Below are 22,231 nucleotides of genomic sequence, written 5' to 3' on the forward strand. Positions count from 1 at the left end.
TGTCTTAAAACCACCATCTACCTACATATATGAAAAAAGAAAAATTAAATAATAAGTATATCTTAGTCAAGTGAAATATATGTCAAATTTATTAAAAAAATAATGTAAAATTAAAACTTTCAAACTTACTGTCCAATATGCAAATAATCTAGTTTGATTGTCACCATATATAATCTTGGTGTCAACTGTGAAATGACATGTTAGTAAGAAATCCAAATGGACAAGTTATTTTTATAAGGAGTAAGGATGTATAATAACTAACTCAATGTTTTAAAAATCAAATATTTTTAAAAATTATTTGTATACCAATCAAAGAAAAACTAGAGAGAACAGTATTTTTCAGTTAGAAATGAAAGAAGTTTTGTTCGATAGTTCATATGATGGGTGTGTAGAGTACATTTAAGAGTAAGTAATTAATTATTTTTTTATTTTAATAAGGGACCAACTAGTTGTATACCATTCATGACTAACTGGACTCCATCACTTAAACATTCCTTGTTGTACTCCATTTGTATGATTGCACTTCAAAAATATAAAAATGTTGGACAACTTTTTTCCTTCTTCTACTTTAACCATGAGCCCATGCCCATAAAAATTATGGCTTGTTCATAAGTTTGTGCAAAAGAGACGTAGTCGATTTTTTTTAAAAATATTTTTTTATATCAATTTTCTTTATAGATCAAAACACATTTCCACTAAAGAAATCAATTTAAGTCAATCAATTAATAAATAAATAATTAAATATCTTAAAACACGAGAGTTGTTGTTGGCACCCCAACTTTTACTTATTACACCCAATTTTTTTAATTATTTATCACATCAGAATTAAATATTAAAACACACTCTTCAAAAAATTACAAAGGTTTAGCTCAAACATAATGTCAACATTATAAAATATTTTAACAGTGGTTGAAACGATTTCAGTAGTTGTTACAATTATGCTTAGGCTCTTATAAAATCCTAATCATAAAAAATGTAAATATAGAGTAGAGAGAGAGAGAGAGAGAGAGAAAGAGCTTGTATTGGCACCCCAACTTCTACTCATTTTCAATCATTCAGTTATTTTTTTTATTTTTAATAGGGATGTAATAAGTAAAAGTTGAGATGCCAATAACAGCTCTCAACAAAGATGACCAAGCAATTTTTCCTAATGGAGTGCAACTTGTAGATAATGACATATTATACATAAACTAAAAAATAAAAAGGTAATTTTTTAAGATTGGGGGTGTAACTAATCACTAGTGCTGTGCAATTAATCCGCCTCTTTTTAGAAGTGCCTTTAAGTGGGTTCAATGAGTATTTTAGATGTGTGCTAATAGCACAACCTTTTATTTAATGGATGTTACATACGCCATCATGCATAATGTATGATGTTGCATGCATGTATGGTGATAGATTCATAGATACGTCAAAGCAACGGGGCCAGGTCACGTGGGCTGTGGGTACGTACCGTATGTTCCAAAGTGCATACGTAGATTATGTGAAGGTAGGATCACGTGTTACTCATCTCACCGAAAGAACAGTGACAACAACAGTTAAGAGGGACCCACTGACCACATGTAGATATCCAACCGTTACAAGATTCCAACCCCGCAATGATCATGATTTCTGTTTTAAAAAAAAATATTTCTCTTCTCGTAATTAATATTTTTTTATTATTTAGAATTGCTATTGGCAGCCCATCTTTTACTTATTACACCCTTATTAAAAAGAAAGAAAATAAGTGAATGATTGAAAATAAATAAAAGGTGGGGATATCAATAAAATATATATATATATATATATATATTATATATATATATATATATGTGGGTCCCGTTCAGCACCAAACATTTTGGCCAACATTTTAACCAATCATTTTTGTCTTACATGAGTTAGAAGTTTTGGAATGGACTAATTTTTGGTGATCTCTACGGTGAGGACATCATCCTCACCAAAAATCAGTCCATTCCAAAATTTCTAACCCCATGTTTACAAGTTGAAAAATCATGGATTGTTCATTTTTTGTAAATCATTTTTGATGAAGTTAGAAGTTTTGGAATGGGCTGATTTTTTGTGATGATGATCTCCTCACCGTAGAGATCATCTTCACCAAAAATCAGCCCATTCCAAAACTTCTAACCCATGTTTTGAAAAATATTTTGCCAAAATGTTGGTGCTGAACATTTTCCTATATATATATTTTAAACATTAATTTTTTTATTTTTTGAATTTAAGATTTTATATGGGGTTTTATTATAATTCTAAACAACTACTCAAAATTGTCTCAAAGAGTGTTATAATATTTTGTAATGTTGAGATTATAATCTAAATCAAATCTTGTATAAATTTGTAGTGTCTTAATCTTCATTTTTTGATAATCAATATACCTGTAGACAATGAATTGTGCCTACATTTGGGTTTTATCCATTTCATAGATCATGATCTTCTCCAAAGATTAGTTTTGGGGCATGTGCAACACCCACACATCACTCACCAAATAAGTGAGAGTGCGTCCTGACGAGTCGGTGTCTTAATCTTTAATTGGTGAAATATTTTAAGAATTGAGGTGTTATAAGTAAAAGTTGGGGTGCCAATAATACCTATCTAGTAGGTAAGGGTGAAAGTGATTGGTGGAATAACAGGCTCCACCCGGAGTACAAATGCGTACTATTTCTGAACATGACAATTTTTATCTGGTTCTTAGTGTCTTTTACACAAAGCAGGCCCTAATGAAGTAGGTGGTTTGGTGGGCTTCTATTCCCACATCTATTTCTACTAAGAGTATCCCAATAATTTTTTACTAAAAACACTTCAAGATATGTGATAAATTCTTCTTTGATATCACATAATTGGAGCGCTCTTAATAAAAATTGATGTGATAATAGAATCTCTCTCTCTTCTTTTTTTTCTCTCCAAGATGGGTAGCGGTGAAAGGAGAGAAAAATTATATTTTGTTTAAAATATAAATTCATTGGTGTTTTAGAGATATCTTCGGGTGTGGTTGAGAAGATTTGATCATTTTGACTTTTGGCAGTAGAAATTCATTGGTGTTTTAGAGATATCTTCGGGTGTGGTTGAGAAGATTTGATCATTTTGACTTTTGGCAATAGAAATGTCTTAGATTGGACCATATATTAAAAATATATATATATCTCCTATTTATTTATTTATTTTTATATTCTTAAGTTACTACTATAATTATTATAATGTTGTTTAGAGTCAAACATCAACTCATACATAAATGCACAATGTACATAAGTTCTTTATTAGTTGATAATTTATGTACAATTTGCTATTTGTTTTCTCATTAAATCAAATCAAATTAGTAGCATAGCCCACCAATTTAGACTACTCTACAGTCTACAGAGACTTGGGGAATCAAGTTGTTCCTCCAAGAATTGTCCTAATTCCAACATTTTCTATAGTGTGAAGTTGGATAATTGTAAGGATATACCACTAAACACATTTTAGTTTTCGAATTTTTGGAAAATATATAAATTTGATTTTTAGTGTTATAAAAAATCCTAAAGGTTGTGAATGAGAAAATGTAATATAATACAATTTTTCCTAATATTTATGTACCTCTGTTCTTTCAAAATTCCCATAAAATCCTAATTTTAATTTTACAGTATCAAAATTACTACTAATATAAATAGAATAAGTGCTAACTGCCCTTATATCACTAGCCCCACTGTCTTATGTTTCAAAATACAACCTTGAATCCGTAAGAAGAAAATAAGATAAACTAATGCTCTAAAACAAACTGAAACTTTATCGATAATCTGGATTAAGAAAAGAATCCCTTAAATATTTTAAAACTTGTAATTTGATCATCATAATTTGTATTATCACTAAATTTACCTAAAATAATAAGAGTCGTGCTACACTGCCATTTAACACTGAGTTGACTTGGCAGTGCCTAGATAAACACAGATTTATTTCCTTGAGATACGAGTTAAAAAATCAACAATTCTCTATGCACTGTTGGTCAACTCAGTGTTGGACCCCGTGTCTTAAAATAAGACTAATGATAAATTGACATGGTGATGACACGATTGATGTGGCATATGCACTTAATCGCCTATCTTTTTTCCTTGGGTATCTTGAAGAAAAATATCTTAGTTGTGTGCACATACCACATCATTATCACGTCAATTTTAGCTCGTCAGTTTAACGTGACTCTTACAATACACTTACAAATTACTAAAAATAGAAATCGTAACACAAAATGTACATTTTGACGCATATGGGACCCAACAGTATATAGCATTGTCCCATTATAATGCTCATCACTAGCTTTTCAAGTTTGTTTTACAGTAATCATTCTAGATTTATGATCACAAAATTATGCCTATTTGAAGCTTAATTGTGTCTTCAGCCTTGTAGCTCATCTTCTTTTGAAGCTAATCTTCTGCCATTTATTATATAACTGTATTCTTTTGTCATTCCCTTTTTCTTTTATCAAATTAATCTTCTTCGTTATAATCAAAATCGAGAACTTCTATTTCTCAAATGTATTTGAACTTATCAACCAATCTAGCACAGTTCAAAGAAAAATTACGTTGGCAAATTATCATCTTTTACCAAGCAAGTAAGAAATTACATAGTCAACATTTATTCTAATTATGTTGGGAGACAATTTTGATAGTTTTCTTTATTTTGCCTAGTTGTGATAGATATTAGTTGGATTGATTACTAGGTTTGTGGCACTGAGAGCATACAAAGGTTGAAAAGGTGGAAAGAGAATAGCATCTGACACTTTGACACAACAGTTTCTTCACCTAATTTGAACCCAACATGTCTACCCTACAACACAGCCCACCTCCCAACACGAGTGGCTATCCTTGCCTATTACTTCAGTTCAAATAAATGAGACAAAAACTAAAACAATAATAAAACCAACATCAAACAAGGTGGTGGGTATGAATAATATCACCCCTGCAAAAATATATATAAATATCACATCTTGTTCTATCTTCATCCATGTTGGGATTTTTTGTTCTTATATCTTTTAGTCAAATTTGAAGGTTGGGTGTGAGGAAGATCCTAGAATTGTTAATATTGAAGAGTTTATTAAAACTTTCTATATTACATCTTCACATTAGAATATCATTCAAATGGGTTCTACTTATCGAAAATACGAGATGAAATTATATGAATAAATTTATCTTTTTAGAACTATTAATTTTTATTTTAAGTAGGCAATGTTTTAATTTTTCTATTTATAAATAACTTAAGTACCACTGAGAAACAAGGGAAAACTGATTGAAAAAATTCACTTTTTTCTGAGTTTATCCTTTTATCTCCTCTGATATAGTACTTTTTAAGACTGCTTTACCTAATCTCCCTTGAAAAAAAAATAAAAATTTCAAGACCTAACTTATTCAATATGATCAAATATTCTTTTCTTGACGTAACTTTTCAACACAATAAAAAATATTTGCCCAATATTATTTTATTTCAATTTAATAAACAAAATAATTTACTTAATGAAACAGTTAATCACATAATATGTGATTATGGTGGGGAACTTTATACATGAAAAGAAAAGCTAGTTTAATTGTGATCTCTCATCATGAAACTTTTGAATTGTGGGATCATTCAATCGGAGAATACATGAATAAAATTGGGTGTGGAGAGTGTTTTATAAATCTCAGGGAAGAATTTGTACATCATATACGTTTAGGGAATGTCTAGTAAAAGACTATTGATAAATTTGAGGGTCAATTGACAATCAGTGGAAAGGCCCAAGAACTTATAAGGAGAGATACAAGATAACGAGTGTCCGATTTGGAACTAAACTCAATAACTGTTTCTTAAACCCAAATTGATTAGGAACAATAGGCTCATTTCCCTTATAATCGAGGAGGTTGGACATGGTGTTTTCATTATTTAATCACAATTATAAAACTTCTTTTTTATAGGCGTGCTTCCAATTATTAAAACAATATATTGCTGAATAATATTTTATGTTCAATTATTTTATAACTTATGTCTTGGTCCTACTTGAAATAAACAACAATTTCAGCAATCCTTGCTTGACCCTGCATTCTACCCTAAATAAAAGTGTCTTTATCAGTTGCAGTTCGAGCTTTGGATTAGGCAAAAAAGTTTTTCTTGATTTTATTTTCTAAACCATAAACCTTAAAGGGTAAAGGTGTCCTTTGAGCCAGTGTTTATGTATATTAGTAGGTGGCATGTGCAAATGTACGTGTATAACAAAAATTAGGATTTATGTATGATTTAATATTTAAATTACTTTGTAAATTATTATATACATTGGATGATCCAACCATACAATATTGTTACTCTCAACATGAAAATCATTCATCACAAAAATTAATATATTCTAATATTACTAATTATATTTAAAAAAAAACTATCTTAAATTAATGATTCAAATAAATAGTCCATATTCCTAAAATTAAAGCCAGAAAAGTATGATACATTGGATTGAAATTTGGTGAGAATAGTTATCAAGGCATACTAGAACTGTAAAATCTGATCATAATTTTATCGAGAAAAAAATCGAACCAACATTGGACTTGGTGTTTGCTCGACAACAACAATAAGATGGAAGCCCATTAGAGAGTGACACATAAACCACCTACCATTCAGGTTGGTAGGCGTAATTGCATAGGAAACATAATTTGCGTTGTGCCCGTCCTAACAAATTCATGATGTATTATTTGTTTTTGTTGAAAAGTGTACTAAATTTGAAAACAGATTAAGAAGTTGGAGAACATTTGATAATATCTGTGACACACTGTCCACCTTTAAGGCCATTCCTTAGACCTGTTAGACTTAGCCCTCAAGAGATATCAAATCATGCTCTCGTTAGTTTCACAGAGAACATTTACATTTTAAGCAAAAAATTCATCTAGTTGTTTCTTTAAAAGGAAAAAAAAAATATTGAAGAGCCTTTAGATGTATTGTCACAAAATTATCCATTTTTTTTTTCTGAAATAAGGGACTAGCCAATTAAATCGACGAATCGAAGAATTAATTAATGATTTATTGATTACCTATGGAATAAAGTAATATTTTTATATTTCTCCATCAAAATTTTATTTTCTTCAATATTAAAATCTCAAGAATAAGATAAGATTTCTAAACATGATGGATTCTAGTAAGAGCCGCCCCAAAAACATCATCTGTGTATTTTTCAAAAAAATTTACTTCTTCATGAAACCTTCTCAAATTTATCTAAATTAACTGAATTAAAAACACAAAAAATATTTACAACTTGGTTGCTATGCTCATATGTAGATATTTTCCTTAGTTTCTCTATTTTGAAATAACTATTTACTTATTTACCATACGTTATGTCATGAATCACAGAGTCCAGATAAGCCAGTTTAATGGATTGGTAAAACATAACTAAATCATGTATTATCAACCTGATTTTGGGAGAAAGTGATGAAGGGTTAAATTGACCAAAACATGGTTTGTCAAAAGAGCTAAGAGGGAAGAAACATTGATGACTAGAGAAGCGAAAGGAACATCAAACCCAACTGGAATCTACTACCATCTAAATTTGAATAAAACCCTTCATTAAGTAGATGTGAAAGATTTTCGTGGACTCTAAATGTGTGCTCTATCTTCATTCCTATTAATCAGTGGTGGTCCCTTTATTTTTCATTTTGAGTGAAAGATAATTATATTAAACCAACTAAGGGATTAGAATGCGTTGGACCTGACCCCATATATCTTTATCAGGCACGTGGAGTTATATAGTATTAGGTATGATGATCTGACCCGCATCTTAATTCTATATTTTGATTATATACGAAATTTTAAAAAGTCTTCGTCCTCATCATCTTCCGAATCCAAGTCTTGTTACGAAGATTCGTTATTACAAAAGTTATTCTTTAATCAAAATATGTTGGTATGGACAATTGAGACGAAAATAATATATGTAACAAAGGTCGCTAAAAGTTGGGTGTGGAGAGAGTTTTCTAAACTTCAAAAGAGAGAAAGATCTGAATTGTGAGCCTTTCTTATTATTCAAATCTTAAAGTGCATGATCTTTTGTAAATGAAAAAAAAAAATGTATGATTGAATTTTATGGAATCAAGAAAGTAGAAAACACATCAAAGGGTGTATGTGTGTGGGCCCGTGTTGTCACTCTCATCATTAAACTGATTTAAAGAGTTAGCCTTGCATTATTTGATGGGCCTCAGGTCAGTCATCATCATTTAACCCAATTATGATGGGTCTCGGGTTAATCATCTTCAATGGACCCTCACAGACTTATACCTTTATATCCACTTCCCAGTCCTAATCATCATCATCATCATCATCATCATCATCAAAGTTTTATTGATGAATGGATATTTTCACTTCATTCAGTTATATTTAAATCAATCAAAATAAAATCAATAAAAAGAAAAGAAAAGATACATAGATCCGGTGGTTTACAGTATAAAATCAACAAATATTTGTGAACTACTGATTGGAAGGTTGGAATTGTGATTTTTATTGAGATTTCTTAAATGAATATTGCATGAATCATGATAAAATATTTATAGGGATTACATCAATCAAGATAAGGAATCTAACCTAACATAAATATTCTAATTTATTAGAACTTCATAATGTAAATATTGCTACGTATAATATTCTCCAACACTACTTTACTTCTGATGGATGCCTTGATACTATATAATGTATCTCACGTATCATAATATGATTCTCATGTTGTCTAAGAGGAAATATAAATATAGTAGACCACATATAGGATTAGAGGGTAGGTTCATGGGAGCGAGCGCACACTCTGGACCAATTAATCATATAGGATTAGAGGGTAGGTTTACGGGAGCGAGCGCAGACTCCGGACCAATTAAGGTGGTCCATCTCTTGCACACTGGTTTTAAAATTTAGACTAGAGGCTCTGATGATCTTGTCTAGATTGATCCATATTACTCGGGACCACGTAGATTACTCAGTAACCACCGTTCATTTCTTTGGGCAACTCAAACCAAAGAATTCCAAATCTCCATAATGATCCAGATTCCGGATTTTGTAAATCTGTTTGGCTAACTGTTATAAAAATAATAAAGAATATTTCAAGAATTTCTCTTTCAACCCGTGTGTGTGTGTGAGAGAGAGAGAGAGAGAGAAAGGTTTAATTAGAACAATGGAATCACCTTTTGTTCCCTTTAATCAGTTCTCACAGGGTGCAAACAAGCACCACAGTGAGGAAAGTCTCAAGCGCCGAAAATATACAAATCTAACCCAAAATCTTTATGGGTTTTGGATCACAATTACTGTAACAGAAAATTCAAACAAAGAAAGGAAAAAAAAAACAAGAGAAGCAGAGATGCAGCTTCATCTTGATCATCATCACTCCTAAGTCCAAACAAACCATCACCCTTTCTTTCAACTAAGCATGGATGTTAGAGAACGAAACACGACTTCTTCACAAGGAATTGTAAGACCCATGTCATGATCAAAGCCGAACTCCTCTTCGGCTCTTTGAAGTAATCTTTGAAACTCAGGATGAGTTAAGAAGGAAATTGGGACAATGAATCTGCTTCTCTTCTCTCCAACATATACAGCGAAGTGGCCTTTCGGTACGTCGACGGGATACCCTTCTTCGCCATCATATTCGTGTTTCTTGCCGAAGCTTGAGCATCTCTTGAGAATTTGCTTAAGGGCTGCTGCTTGAGAAAGTTTGTTTGATTTTCTGAAGGCCATTTTTTTTTATGGGGAGAAGTTGTCGAAGTGTGAAACAAGAAACAAAGATGGTGGTTGAGAACAAATAAAGAGAGAAGAGGTGAAGTGAAGGTGGTGAGGAAAGAAAATAAAGTGGGAGTATTTATGGAGAGAGGGAGAGAAACAAAACATGTGGGTTGTGGGGGTAAAGGACATACCATGGGGTTTAATGAGGTCTATGTGACTATGAGAGTGTAAAGGCGTGCTGGAGGACTACTCTATTAGGTTTTATCTCACTTGTTGCCCTTCCTAAAGGCAAAAATCTCTCCTCTCACTCTCTCTAATTTCACTTTTTTTTACTTTTTTTTTCTATTTTGGGATCTCTCTCACGAAGTTGGACAAGTACTCATTTTCTTTTCTTTTTTCTCTTTTTACTTTTTTTTTATGTGATGTCTCTTTTTCTCTCTCTAGTTTGGGGGTTAAGATTCTTGAGGAATTTACGCACTAATGAGTGGGAGATTTCCAAATTGAGTGACGATTTTTTTAACTATCCTGCTAGGGGCTCAAAACTCAGGACGTGGCATGGGCAAAGAATCATAGATTCTGTCCCTCGGGATACATAACCGATCTTTCATTTGCAATTGTATATCCTAAGCCAAAAAAAATCCTATGGTTCTTTGCACATGACTCGTCGATGAGTTTTTGAGTCTAACTATCAAGTTGAGTTCAAAAATCATTAGTCTTCCAAATTTCTTGGATAGTACGAGTTCCAAAATACCAAATCACGATTTTATGTTGTTGGGGTTGGTATCCGATGACTCTTAAGAATGACTCATAAAGAGACACATGATCCCAACCCTTAAAACATAAAGTCCAATGGTTGAGATTTATGAGTATTTTAATAATATAAATCCCAGAGATACTTATCACAAGGATAAATCCCAACCATTGGATTTTGCATTTAAAGGGTTGGGATCATGTGTTTTTTTCATGAGTCATTCTTAGGAGTTAAGAGATTGTGATCATTTTGATAAATATTTAATTTTTTTTTTTAATTATATGCTTTTATACTAAAATATCTAAATGCATCACTTAACCCTTGTGCATTCAAATATCTAAAAATCCGTATATTTGATAGCTCAATTTATTAATAAGATACTTCTTAATTGTCCATCGTTCAACTCTATAAAATATAGTTCGTCTTATATCTTTTAAAACTTTTGTTTTGATTTGATTGGCATGCATATGTTACATAAGACTCCAGAAGCACACCTATACACTTCCGTCATGCATCTCTAATTCTATAAGTAACATTTTCCTCAATCTCTTTGCCACCATGTAGCTTCAATAAATACTCCTAAGAAATATTCTTTTTTTGTCTTTAGGAAAACATTAGTCAGGTTTGAGGCTCTCCATCAAATGAACTGTTGAGATGGAAGGTTACTCCATACCAATGAATGTATCTCTACAATATTTGCAGAGATCTCTAGAAAATTAGAACTCATCTTCCGGAAATTGGCATTTTTGATCATCTTATCTTAAGTACAAGTTTGATGGAGTGCCTCAAATGACATTTGAGGCTAGAAAATTCATTTGTTTTTAATTTAATGAAAAGAAAAGGGTTTTGTAGTGGTTATTCAATAAAATTTTGATAAATATCACAAATTCTCAAAAAATTTATGTACAAACATACCGTTGATTAAACAATGAAAATGCATTATTCCTACTCTCTTTTTTTCCCACTGAAATCATTGACGTATGTATGTAGTTCTCCTAAATGGGACACTTGGATTCCTCTGCAAAGCTCAAGACACCATACAACGATCTCCACGTTGCCTTGAATTTGGATCAAAACTTCTCCTTGAATCACCTTTTCAACTTGTGCCATGTGGGTGTATTGTCATCCAAACTGACATGATTAGCTCAAACTTAACCATTGGAAGTGCTTCATGGTCTTGTCTGCTAGATAACATCAATGTTGAGAAAAATCCCACAACCATTGATTTTCTCATGAATAAAATGATACACCTATGTGCTTGATTCTTTAATTATATATATGAGCCAGATTTTTCGCTGAATGAATTGCACTTTAGCGATCTCAAAACACCTCAATTCTCCTAATACAAAAAAAATCCAAGTCCCCTATTGACCCTCAAAAGAGGATGGCTAAATATTCCTTCACAGCCTGAGTCTAGTGCCATATAAGCTTGCTTTTTAACTAATAGGCTAAGCTATCTTGTACATGTCTTATTACATCAACCTCTTAAGTAATTTCACCGCAAGCGAGTTTGGACACATAACCTGTAGTGGATCATCTTTTTCCCAAGTGATCTACACAGTTGGCATCTATGCACTTTATATCCCTTTCATATAAAGTCCTATACGTACTCACGGTAGTACCTTTTAATAAGTACTTCAACAATAATGTCATCACCTCCTTACCAGTGCTCTTTCATTTAGTCGAGTACAAACCATAGCATACTTTATAATGCCAATCACATTTACTTATATTAAATGTGATCTATTTTCTCTTTGGTACAGAGATAATTTTTCAAGAAAGTCGAAAGTGGACTATGAATGAAGTACTAATAATGTTATCTATCATCGTTGCTTGTTTAGCAATAAAAAATAAAAAATTTGATAAACCAGCCCATATATATTTGTTTTCCTATATACTTTTAGATCCAAAATCTATTTTGCCACTCACAAATCATTTATATTGAACTCCATGTTAAACAAAACTTTCAATTTGTTGATTTCAAACTTACTTTTAACAGTAATAAAAATATCACAATAAAGATAATATATAGACCAAGGAACTATATAAGTGAGCATTGAATTAGATAAAGCTGTCATCACTTTTTAGTGTAACCTTGTACCGTCATGAAGGTCTCAAATCGCTTGGACAGTTGTCCAGATTAATTAGCTCCTTACATCTGCTCCTTTATAATTCAATATGGATCAATAATAATTGTACTGAGACTATTGTAGCCCCTCATACATGTGCCCCTTTATAATTCATGGATCAATAATAATTGTACTGGAGAGTACAAACCTAATGTAGGTCTTGATATTTTTTAGGGCAATCTTACCAAAATTGGTGACAAAGATACCAAAATTATCTCGACACACCTGTCATGTTTTTGAAATATTTAGCATAAGTATATTCTCTTCATTTTGGTATCATTTGAAAACTTTTACCCATTTTACATGCATTTTCTTGAATTCACCTTCTTATAAACTTCAAATAAAGTGCATTTATAGAACACACATTTGGCTGCTAGTATGCCCTCTTTGGTGAAACGTAAAACACCAGTCTTATATATATCACTGTGCCTAAGATTGAATCAAAAGAAGTTACACTAATTTTAATTATTATCCCATAATAAATTTAGAGGTTCTACTCAAAATCAATTAGCAATGAGTGAAGAGGCCCGGGAGCTTATAAGGAGAGAGTCAAGGCAATGAGTGTCTGATGTGGGACTAAACTCAACACCCTAGTTAGGAATTAGGATACATGATGACTTCTTGATCATAATCAACCGTGTCCTTTATAATTTATTTGACTTGGCTGATTGAGTTGGAAATTGTAGAATGAAAACTGGGTTATCGAGTTAACTCTTGAAGGTAGGATTAGATTGGCCATGGGTCAGAGTCTCTAGAAATAGCAACGCATGTTCTGTGAATGAGATTTGTTGGTGAATAAAGATAAAATCAGAAGAAATTGGAGGATGGACCACCATTCCCATTGAAAGGGAATAACCATAGCCAATCAAGAAAAGGCATTTTCTTTGGTTGATGGTCACCATATCTTCTTTTTAAACAGAAGAAGGCATGTTACTCTTGCTACATGACCCCTTGTAAAGACAAAAACTAAATTAAGTCCCTGTGAGATCATCCCCAACTGCTTTAAACCGCTAACCCACTCTACCCGAGGGTTTGTATACTATGCTCTTTTGGGTATGTCTCCAATCCTTCTCCTGGCCACCTTTGCTTGCCATATGGCACATTCTTTCGGGTTTAGACTCCCAACAGCTATGAAAGTTAATGTTCAACTATGATGACTAATAATCACAATTAGATTGAACTTTAGTGTGAAGGTTCACCCAATGGCTATGAAAAATATTCAACGTCAGTGGGTTTGCAAGAGTGCCACATGCAGGGGTGGAGCCAGGATTTTATTCTAGTGGGGACAAACTACTTAAAGTTTTTTATTTTATTTTATTAGAAGTTGAAGAAAATGATATTTAGGTTATTTCCAATTAGTCTATGAGAGGAGTCCCGCCAAGATGGAATGTCATCTTCAAAAAATTGAAGGGGGTGTTCTCAAAAAATGGCTGGAGGTGATGAGATAGGGGAAAATGGGGAGGGAGGTGGGGGAGTGGGGCATGTAATGAGTTGAAAATATATAGGTATCTCAAAAGTTCTGTGGGGGCAAATGAGACATGTAATTAGTGAAAAATACAGGAGTATCACAAAGTTTTGTGGGGGAAATTGCCCCCACTGACTCCTTACTAGCTCCGCCCCTGAGTGGGGGAAAATTATAGTTAATGGTACACTTGAAGAACTTGAAGTTGAATAGTTATGGAGAGAAATTCAAAGATTTTTTGTTGGACGTAAAGAAAATGATACTTAGATCTTTTCCAATTAGTCTATGAGAGAAGACCCCAGTCAAGGGCAATGTCATCTTCAAACACTGAAGGAGGGCAAAAATTGGAGGGAGGTGAGGGGATGGTGGCAAATAAGGCATGTAGTTAGTTGAAAATACATGGTTATCTCAAAGTTTTGTGGGGGCAATTGCCCCCGCAGACTCCTTACTAGATCCACCCTTGACTATATGAGTCCTATTAGAGTATTAGATGTGGAGTATTGTAATAAGGTATACTAGAGGTACTAGAATACACCAAATCATTATTTAGGATTTGACCAAATAATTATGGATTAGAATTAATCTTATTAGATATGATCTGATCCATAATTATTAGATATGATTTGATCCATAATTATCTAATCTAATTCTAAAATATAATTTAGTGTATCATAATACACCTTATTACAATGTTTCATATGTAATACTCTAACAGGGTCAACCCATCCCTTGAACTATAACAATTTGATGCCTTAAATTTAGTTGAAGATGGACTACGAGGGATATAAATTGCACGTGAGCAAAGTACAATAAACTTATACCTAAATAAGGGTTCCGACAGTAAGATTAGAGTTTTAGGAACTTCAAGAGAGCTACAGCAAGAAATTCATATATATAATTTCTTTCTTAGAGTTAGTGATTGCTTTTGTTGGTCTCTACACATATATAGCGATATTGTATATGATGAAAATAAATTAGAACAATCAAGAAACAAAAGATTTACGCAATTCATCACCTTTGCCAATGTCCAACGATGAAAGACGAGAGTTTTATTTATTTCTTATATTTAAAATGATTACATCCCGTATTATTTAGAAAACTAAAGGTTTTTTTTATCCAAAATCAACTCTCCTTATCAACTCTCCTTTTGGATTACCCAAACCGTAACATACTCATTTTTCGTCCCAAAATATCATATTTGCCCCCTATGACAGATTATTAAGAAATTGCTTTTGTGAGGACGGAATCCACTCCTTGGTGTAAATCCCTTTTGAAGCATGAATTTAGTTCTATTATGTATATGTATGTATTATTGGCTTTGCGATTTGATATGGTGGTGCATGCATGTGAGCCGAATTATTTGAACCTGACTGAGATCATGGCACCTTAATATTTAGTTGGGGAGTGACATTGTTCATATTTCTCTCTACTTGCAAAGGTAGTGAAATAGAGCTTTAAAAGTTGAGATAGGATTGATGATGGTGATATATCATAAGCAAATACATAAGCAAGACTTAAAGAAGCCCATGTGGATTGTATAAGAAAGGAACAAAACTGATGAAAACTAACTGAATGGTGTGACACATAACTATCAATGGGTACAAATAGGCCGAACTTCACTGTGGTATACTTAAAAAGGCTAGACAACACTTTATATATGAGCTATGGCTGTCACACCCCATTCCATGAAATTAAAGATATCTTTGAGATTTAGAGATGGGTTGGATAACAGATTTAGTATGAATTAAAACCAAAGCAGGATGAGAGCGACGCAGCTGAATTGCCATGGCAGGATGTTGAGAGCACATAAATGGGAGGCCCACTGAAAACCCAATTGCCGCCCCCATTTTCATACTGACAGTCAAAAGTACTGTGTAACGTGCTATGAAAGCACCCCCAACCTACATTCTTGTGTAGTAGCAGTAGCAGTAGTGGTAGAAACATTGATGTGAGATCTAGCCTACTCTGCAACTCCAAAGATTCATATATTTTGTGATGTATACATGTGCATGAGTTACACACACAATGTACCGTGCGCAATTTAAGCGACACGCGTATATTGTGTAAAAGCTCCCTTTGACTGATTAAGATTGATAAACTACAAAGATTAAAACAAAGAAAAGAAAGAACAAGAGATATTTTCGTGATTTGGCAAAAGCACAATATAACTTTTAGGGTTTCTAAACTTGAAATATATGTGACATCCTAGGGCAAAATACATATGTTTTATTACAAAAATGCCCCTAAAAATTGTGACGCGGGGGGCCTGATGGTCCCCCACACCCTTGGCTACAAGAAAACCAAAAAAAAACCTCTGAGTTAGGGCCATAAACCAGCAACATATACTATTATAGGGGCGATAAATAAGGTTCTTTTTCTTCTTCAAAGCAGGCAAAGGAATATGTGAAGATAAAGAATCCTGATAAAATGACTTGCTTAGTGGCATACTCAATCAACTCACTGACGTGGACAAGTTTGGAAACCATAGATCTTTCCGCCTTGGGATACATTTTTTATGGGAAAGTGCAATCGTGTATATCGAGGCGTACAGATCTACGGTTATGAACTTGTCACGTCGGTGAGTCGATTGAGTATGCCACCTCGAGAGTCATTTTATCACGACTCGAAGATAAAATGCAACTTGCAAACATTTCAGGGGAATGCACCCTACCCTACCATGTAACTTTTGAATTTCATTACAAAAATTAACCTGTAATCTAGATTGTCCCAAACAGTAATAAAACTCTTCGAAAATAAATAAAAAAATAATGAAATTAAGCTCATCTTCTCAATCTGGATTTAGTGTCAATTGGAGACTTTTTCCTCCTCAATCTAAATCTACCACCACTCTTAGAACTTGATTTCTTCAGATTCAATAATATCCCATTTATTCATCTCTTCAGAGTGGGCCATTCCTGCGACATCACTCTTTAATTCCTCCACCAACACTTGGTCTTCCAATGTTCTAACTCTGATTTCAGATGCTCATAGCTATTGCAAATCTTAAGCCTATGATCATTATTTGGAATTATGATTTTAGGTACAATAACTTCAGCTGACCCTCCGTCCATCTCCAAGGTTTGAAATAAGTTTGGGTCAATTAGCCTTACGTGCTCATGGGCCTACCCATCTCTACTCCAGCCCATCCTGTTATCTGAAAAAGCCCATCCTCTTTAAAAGAAATTAATTCCATCTTTTTAGACCACATAGCATTCCTCCTCTTCCAGAATTTTAGCAAGCTTGCATTTAAGCCATTTTCAGGAGATAATATCGACCTCTTCTTATTAATGCAAATGATAAATCAGGGCTATATAGAATCTCTTCCCTTTCGCCGCTTGCATCGAATTCCATTCACTTGCCCAGTTTGAGTTCGTGTTCGAAGCAAGCTCCACAAGAAAAAGTTAAAAATATATATTTATATTCTCTTTCAAAATGCTTTGTTTCACACATTTTAAGTCCACTAAACCAATGTTATTCAAAGCTATATATATATATGGGTCGGATTAGGTAGACACATAAAATTACTCATAAAGTTACAATGTTTTTGTCTTATATGATTAAAAAGGTTCGGAATGGGCTGATTTTTTGTGAGGATGATCTCTGTGGTGAGGGGATCATCTTTGCAAAAAATCATTCCATTCCAAAACTTCTAACCCCATTAAAAGTGATTTACAAAAATTGGACGGTTAAAATTTTTCAACTTGTAAACATGGGACTAGAAGTTTCATACATACATATATATATAAAATGATCAAAACTATAATTAGAAATCAAATATATCAAAGTATAAAATATAGTAAGTCGAATGTTAATTTGTATAAAATCCTCCAACATGTTCCGCCTATAGTGCGTGGGCCAAAAAGTATTCTACGAGAATATGGTAAATTCATGACTGATGACGTGTCAATCTAGGATAATATAGCTTGTTATGGGAGGAGCTCACATCAAAATCATCCTCTACATTTTCGGGCTCTTCTAGTCCAAAAATCAGAGATGCCCAATCTTTGACTTAATGGGTTTTATGAGCAGAAATTGGTCTTGATAAAAAAACACTCAAATCCAGTGGTTGAAAATCATCAATCGGTCGATGTTTTTTTTGGTGTATAAATCCATTAGTGGCTGGCGAAAATATCAATTTTGGATCTAAACTTCTCTATATATTTAGTAATGAGACCATACATCATTACGAATCTTTGTTCGTCTCGTAACATTCTTTTCAGGCTTATTAACTCATAAATGTATGGTTCATCTTTTGAAGGAACTGCACATCAAAAATCGTACTGATGATGATTTCCAGATGTTGGGTTCAAGCATTTTCTTTCATGGCTTGGAATCAGTTCAAGTACATAACAGTTCACAAAAGCCAATTCAAATTCAAACGTCCAGAGTCATCTATTAATGTTTATACCAATCCTTTGTAGACCTTAATACCAATAATTTGGGTGATAGATGATTTCTAACCATTGGAATCAGGCTTTTTCATTGTGGGCTTTTGATTAAAAAATAGTAAGTTTTCAACTGAGGTCCATGAAGGGACAATGTTTATACCAATCCTTTGTAGACCTTAATACCAATAATTTGGGTGATAGATGATTTCTAACCATTGGAATCAGGCTTTTTCATTGTGGGCTTTTGATTAAAAAATAGTAAGTTTTCAACTGAGGTCCATGAAGGGTGTGCACGTCCCTTAAGGAACTTATCCAAATAGCTTACCCATGAATATTTTCCCTACCTCTTGGGGCCAGAAGAACCAAAAATCAGCCTAATTTGTTGGTGATTGAACCATAAAAATCCTAAAAATTTAGTGGCTACAAAGAATCAAACAAAGCGAATTTTAGAGGTTAGATCAACTAATGGTTTCAAACAAGTGAGAAATGGAACATTTGTGAAGTGCCATCAAACTATCTTGTGCCACCCGTAGACTTCATACGACACGTGGTATTAGGTCGAGTTCCACTTATAATACTGAAATAAGTCAATCGGATCCAGAGTTGGGATAATCAATTTTGATTTAACCTATAAAGTTTTAGCATATATCCATTAGAAGGTGCCAACTTGCAATGTTGGTTAAAGTCTATGAGTGTCGATTCCAAGATCTGGGCTCAAAATCCAAATTCACCATCTAATTATTAATAATAATAATTAAAAAAAGATGTTATAGTATCTAATAATTTTTCAACTAATAAATTCATCTCTTTGAAAATGGGACATGGAATCGTGTTTAGTGGGACTGTTAAACATGCCAAAAGCTTAATTGAAAATTCAAAAAATAAATATAAATTTAAGATTCTTCGGTACCTAATACAATACTGGCTAGCTAGTCAATATAAAGTACATGTTCAAGTCCATTTTAATACAACAACTATTCAAGAAAACTGTGAGCCCACCAAACCTCATATAGAAGAATTTAAGTCCCTTGTGAAAAATACATTTATACTAATTGTGGCCATGATTGATGGCAAAATTGGAATTTAATTCCATCTGCAACCTAACTCGGACTAAATATAGGAAGAGAAGAACGAAATTAAATGAGAAATAAGTCTTACTGTACCACTCACTTTTAACAACCCAAACCAACCTTCAACTACACTTCCATTTCTTAAACGAAACCTTTGATTAGAGAAAATGGTTGTGGATTTGTTAAAATAGAAAATGATTGGTTTGAAATTTTGAACATAACCACCCTAACCAACCGTGGACCTTGCACTTTTCTTTTGTTTAGGAACTCTTAAGTTAGTTAAAATAGTAGTTCTGGAGTGACCTCAAGATTGGACACCATATCGCACATGTTGACGTGAAAGCGGATATAAACCATAGATGCTTTTCACTCGTATCTCGATGAAATTATCTATGGTTCCCATACACTTTCACGTCAAGATCTACGATGTGAGGTCCAATCTTGATTCTTGAAGTCACTTCAGCATTATTCTAATTAAAATGGATGGAGTTGCTCAAATACCACACACACACACATGTCCAGAATGTGTTGAACACTATTATAAATTATTAATGTCACATGCATAGTGTTAATATTTATTATTATTTTAATAAAATAAATATTTATTAGATTCAATAAAAATAATAGGTTTATTTGTTTTTTAAAAATTTGGGATAAATTGGGTTTTTTTGTAAGTTGAAGGGTATTTCTATATTTTGTATTTTAGAGAAAGTGTGGAACTTAGGATTTTATCTCCTAAAATGGATACTCCCACATTGGAAAAATAAAATACTCTCTTTGAGATTGTATGAGATCTCTCAAATAACTAATTTAGTTATGTGTTTTAGAGGTCATACTTCGTTGCCAAGTGACAACTCACCACCGCGTTCACACACGTGTGTCACGCAAAAAGGCGTTTAGGGCACTTTAGAGACACACTTTGCACTTGAGCTTGAGGAGCATTTTCTATTTGCTAAGTCAAACACTGAGATTTGATCTTGATTGTTGGATGATCATAGTGGATGTAGGATTTTGTTTGGTGAACCGGATGGGCTAAACCAACATCATGGAAATTGGTCAAAGGAGTTTGATCATGAAAAATGTCTATTGGACCATTGGTTAATGGACTTTGATTGCAAGTCAAACAACTTGACAATTAGTCATTGGGGTTTGACCATACTCCAATGTGTGTTTTTCTTGGTTCATGAAGAGTTACCGCTCTTCAAAAATCCAGAAAATGGTGTCTTTTCACCCTATGACTATTAAATCAGATCTAGAGAAATCCAAGCCATCTAATCATGATTGTTTTAACAAACAGTCATGATAACTATTTGAAGAGTCACTTTATTTTTATAAAAAGAGATTTGTAGACATGGATAAATATACAAAAATTTCTAGCCTTTCTCCAGAATACATAATTCTTAGTTCCTTCTTCCTACTTCAGCTTCTGATATGTATTCAATTGAGTTATCAAGGCAATTCTCCGTTTTTACAAGACAATAGATTGTGATCTAGAGATTAGACTTGTTGTATCTTGGAAACACTCGTTGAAAACCCTTTTGCAAACTAAAGTTTTACTTGAGTTGAGTGAGAATAACATTTTAAAGAAAACAATTTCGTGCCTCGAGTTCAACATTTCTCGTTTTGGTTATTTTACTGTTATTGTCAGATTCAAAAACTTTCATTCAAGTCATTTTCCAACACGTAGGACCCCTTCCAATTTTTTTAAATACTCAAATTTTATGTTAGATTCAATTGAAATGATGACCATTATAGTCGAAAATCTAGGGAAACATTATTAGCATGTTTATAACAGAAAGAAGATGATCGAGAAATTCCTAATTAGAAGAAAGATATTAGATACATATCAAATAAAGAGCGGACTGACTTAGTTTGATGGGTTGGTTACTAAGTAATGAGAATTATGAATCTAACTTGAGCATCGGAGACATTTTGGCAAGCCTCACACTGACGCCCAATAACAAAAAAAGAGGACCTCAAATTGAAGGGATTGAAGTGGTGATCCTAAGTTGTGAGGATCAACTGGAAACTAATAATCCTTCGCATCTTTTAAAATCATAAAAAACAAATGAAAGTAATTGTTCAAAGCAAAATATTACACAAATTAAAGATTTCCTTGGTAAAGTGTGCGAACATGTACCTATATAGAGATTGTACCTAAGTGTCAATTCTTAGAAAATGTAGTATCCTTGCGAATTATGCTCCATTTAATCATACTCCTGTCCTTAATATTTCCTAAGGTGTTCCAAACTCATGTTGGCTAAGTAACATCTTAGCCCATATATATATCGGTCTCGTTTGAAAGTCAACGCCTTGTCTTATATAGGTTAGAAGTTTTGGAATTGGCTGTTTTTTTGTAAGAATGATCTTTATGGTGAGAAGATTGTCCTCACAAAAAATCAGCCCAATTTGAAATTTTTGAGTCATATAGGACAAATTTTGACTCCTAATATTGGTTGCCAAACACTAGCCTACATATAGAGAGAGAATTATTTTTTTTACAGGCTTTGAAAAGGGATGGTCACTGAATTCCAACATAAAATTCAATTCCAACAGTGAAAATTATTCTTTTTAATTTTTTCCCTTAAAGTTCTTAGGATTATGTTCTCTACATTCCTGAGGCCAATGATCATGTTTTTTATGCCACACGGAAGTGAGAGGTCATGGGCTTATGTTGAAAACTTCAAATAGGGGAAATAAGGGGACAAGAAAACTTCTCCTAGTGCAATGCCGCAACTAAGTGGGCACCTTGAAAGTCAAACAAG

General features: G+C 33.0%; 1 pseudogene; it reads right to left on the bottom strand.

Annotated features, from left to right (window-relative positions):
- Positions 1 to 9,108: 9,108 nt before the first annotated feature.
- Positions 9,109 to 9,838, bottom strand: LOC147407480 (protein SMALL AUXIN UP-REGULATED RNA 12 pseudogene; annotated as a pseudogene).
- Positions 9,839 to 22,231: the final 12,393 nt, after the last annotated feature.

This window comes from Akebia trifoliata, chromosome 3, assembly GCF_017979445.1.
Source record: "Akebia trifoliata isolate Shusen 1 chromosome 3, ASM1797944v1, whole genome shotgun sequence".
NCBI classification, from domain to species: Eukaryota; Viridiplantae; Streptophyta; class Magnoliopsida; order Ranunculales; family Lardizabalaceae; genus Akebia; species Akebia trifoliata.